At 40.9% G+C, this 3,739-nt stretch overlaps 1 non-coding gene across 1 annotated transcript; it reads right to left on the bottom strand.

The window, feature by feature from the left end:
• Window positions 1–782: 782 nt before the first annotated feature.
• LOC115939602 (U6 spliceosomal RNA) lies at window positions 783–886 on the bottom strand. Its single transcript, XR_004074386.1, has one exon. It is a non-coding gene; the product is annotated as a U6 spliceosomal RNA (small nuclear RNA).
• Window positions 887–3,739: the final 2,853 nt, after the last annotated feature.

A 3,739-nucleotide genomic window follows, 5' to 3' on the forward strand; every position in this document is an offset into this window, starting at 1 on the left:
TATAGAACTTTTAAATTCATTTACTTCTCTCAAATTTGGGGTTACTGATTTCACATTCAAATATGAGCACCTGCAGGGTACTGGCACAGCACTGGGTACTTTCCCTTTTGCCCTCATGACAACCTTATGAGATAATACTATTATTGAATTTCCACTTTTCAGATGCAGATACTCAGGTTCTGAGAGATTGTGACTTCTCTAAAGACACAAAACCTATAAGCAGCAGTAGGGTCTGCATTTGAGCCTATTGAAAATACCATATTTTATCTATTTATTACAGGAAAGAAATTAGAGATAAAAAATTCAACTTTTAGACAGTTGGCAAGTAGTCACTCATATTTATGAAATACTTTCTATATCTCCAAAGCATATCTGAACCCATGTTACCACCATGTTGATGAGTATCAGCTGTAGGTGCTGACTGATACAGAGGCCAGACACAGAGAATACCTAGGAAATGAGTCAAGGTGTACTTATCTAACCAATGCTGGTAGAAGAAGGTGCTACTCAGTAAAAACAATGTTCTCCAATGACAGACACAGTGTGTAAGCCTCTGGGTCTTCCGGAAATGGCTTCAGTATCATGGTATAGGATTAAGTCTGAATGAGTGAGGAGCCATTGGGACTTGTAGGAACTGTCACGTAGGAGTAGGCAGAACCCTCCCCCACCCCAAGCCCAGCTGGATCTTTATGATCAGAAATCTTGGTATTATACAAAATGACCATAGAGACTGGTATAAAATAAGCATCAGCATACCTTCTTTATTTTTTCTTTCCATTTTTAAAAATGTGAAACATTCTGCAAATTTGCATGTCATCCTTGCACAGGGGCCATGCTAATCTCTGAGTTACTTCATTTTCAGTAGATGTGCTGCTGAAGCAAGCACCACATCTTCTTTTAACGTATCTATTCTCCCTAGGCTAGCACAGTCTGGGCTAGGACCTTTGTGGTCTTAGAGCTGCAGAATTAGAGCAAGGGTCAGTTACCCTGATGTCTCTGAGAACCTTACAAGCCCTTAGGCTAGCTATAAATCTGTCAGAGTGATGATTATAATTTTACAGATGAGAAAGTTAAGTAAGTGTGGGGGGGGGTTTAAAATTATTTGGCCTCCAAGTGCATTAGGCGGTAACTGAACTGAGTGAAAACTAAGGTATTTTGACCGGCTCTTCAATTCTTGTTTAACTAGAATGCATTAGCTTTTCATCCATGGGAGGTTACCTCAGCCAATTTTGTTGTAAATGAAGCCCAGAATAGAAATTAGGAACATCATTGGAGGGCCAGGCTGTGCCTTTAAGTAAGCCTGGATGTGTTTGTAGTAATTCATGTTGAAGAGTTGGTAATGAGACTAGACGCGTAGTTTAATCAGACTGCCTGGTGGTCACCCAGAACAGACACGCTGTGACGCCTGTTGACACTAATATGGAAAAGCCATGGTTGCTTAGTTAAGGGAGGGACTGTCGGTCCCAGGACAAAGCTGATTTCCCAGCACGGTGAGGGGCTCCAGGGCCATGAGGTTTCCAAGGCTTTCCCCTGTGTATTTTGATTAGTGCGTTTTTGATAAAGTGGGTAATAGTCTCTTTTCTCAGGGCTAATAACCCCTTTTAGTGCACCGTAGCGGCCTAAAGAAGTCTCCTACCACCATAGATTCCAAATGCTCTTGGCTAACTTAAAGGTACTGGATAGACTAGAGTTGGGGGCATCTTAGATAATGGATAACTTCAGACAATTCCTATGCCTCACTTTCTCATTCACTCAGAAATATTTATTGACTGCATTCTGTGTGTTGGGTACTGTGCTGGTTTCTGGGTAGAGACTAAAGAGCAAACAGATGTGATCGCTGCCATGCTGAAGCTTGTAGATGTGTAATTACAAAACATGATGGATGAAATGGAAAAGATTTGAGTGCTATGAAGGCGTATGCCAGGGGATCACATTTTGGATTGGGGTACCACCTTCTGAGGAAGTGATTCTTTATGCTGAGAACTGAAAGATGAGAAAGCACCAGCAAGGTAGAGTGGGAACAAGAGTTTCCTAAGCAAAAGAAAAGGCAGGTTAGTCGTTGTAGTGGAGGAAAGAACTGGTCCTGTTTTAGTAATTGAAGCTGGAGTTTGTGAGCCAGGAGGGAGGGCAATAAGCAGGGGGTGGTGGGTAGGTGCAGGGCCATGCACTGGGGTCATTTGAGCTTTGGAATCTTGAGATATCTGGATTCAAATCTTGGCTTCTACTTTTATTTATGATCTTGGACAAGTCACTTAATTTCTTTGTGAGTCAGTTTCCACTGCATTGAAATTATCTCCCGGGCGAACTAATGCAGAGTAAGTGAATCTAAATGTCTGGTCCGTAGCCCTGCCTGTTCCTTCTCTCCACCATCTGCTTCCTTTTCTCTTCCTGCATTTTTACTCAGAGCTATTGATGTAGTTGGTTAGTTATTTAACACTGGTTTTCTTGGCCCTTTCCCATTATCTTGCAACCTGAATAATCAAAAACTGAATGATCTAAAATTAATTATTATTTAAGGAATTTCAGTTACATCATTGACATTACCTTTATTAATTATTAACAGGTGCATTTAGAATCAATTGTCAAAGTCTTCCCTTGCTCTTGAGTCTACCCTTGAGAGATACTCAGGTCCATGTTGGCTTAACGTTTTATTTACAAAATAGCTGTGATTTTCTTTTTAACTTGGAAAAGATTGTTTTGATGCATAATATGAAACCTGACTGTGTGACTTAGCAAATCAAAAGTATTTATTCATGTTGAAAAGGCAGCTTTTTGTTTCAGTGCAATGAATGCAACACAGTATGTTTTGGATTATTAGCTCTGTTGGTTGAGCGTGGTTATATGAGAACACTTGGGCCAATATTCCCAAATATAAAGAGTGTGCCAGATTCTCAAACATTAGGAAGATGTCACAGAATAGTCTCATTCTTCCAAGTAAATGAACTAGATCAAAGAGTTCTTCTGTATCTTTCTCTCCCCACCCTTATTATAATAAGGCATATTGTGAAGGGATTTCTCGAAGTGGGAGCTAGCACTAATATCTTTCAAAAATGCTTCTACAGGGAGTTTATGCTTCACGCCATCTTAGTGGCTGCCTCTGGGACCTAGAACTACACCTTTGGCTTCCATGGGCCATAGTGTAAAATAGAACACAATTATGTTCCCTACCAACCTCACAGGATTGTCCAGAGTGTTAAACTAGATGCAGTGTTTAAAACAGTTGAGAATGGGGAGCATTCATTCAACAAATCTGCCTGAATGGAAAAAACCAGAAGTGTTCTTTCCCAGTCTGGCCCAGGTGTATTATTTGATAATTGTAACAACCCTGCAAGGTGGTCAGGACCGTAACTCTCAAGGGCTGGGGGAAGAGTAGGTGCTATATGATGAAGATTTTTTAAATTCACTTGTTATGTTTCTCTAAATATTAAATCCCACAACTACTCTATAACTCATTTTGTTGTTCATTGACCTGTGCTGCCAGTAGGTTCTTTTCCCTATAGAACCCTCCAAACCTTTCATTGTTTACCCTTGCCTTCTTGACTTTTTTTTTTTTTTTAAAGATTTTATTTATCTGACAGAGAGAGACAGTGAGAGAGGGAGCATAAGCAGGGGGAGTGGGAGAGGGAGAAGCAGGCTCCCAGCCGAGCAGGGAATCGATCCCAGGACGCGGGGATCACGACCCAAGCCAAAGGCAGATGCTTAACGACTGAACCACCCAGGCGCCCCTCTTTTTTTCTTT

Source organism: Leptonychotes weddellii, chromosome 9, assembly GCF_054177405.1.
Source record: "Leptonychotes weddellii isolate Sample4059 chromosome 9, ASM5417740v2, whole genome shotgun sequence".
Taxonomy (NCBI): Eukaryota; Metazoa; Chordata; class Mammalia; order Carnivora; family Phocidae; genus Leptonychotes; species Leptonychotes weddellii.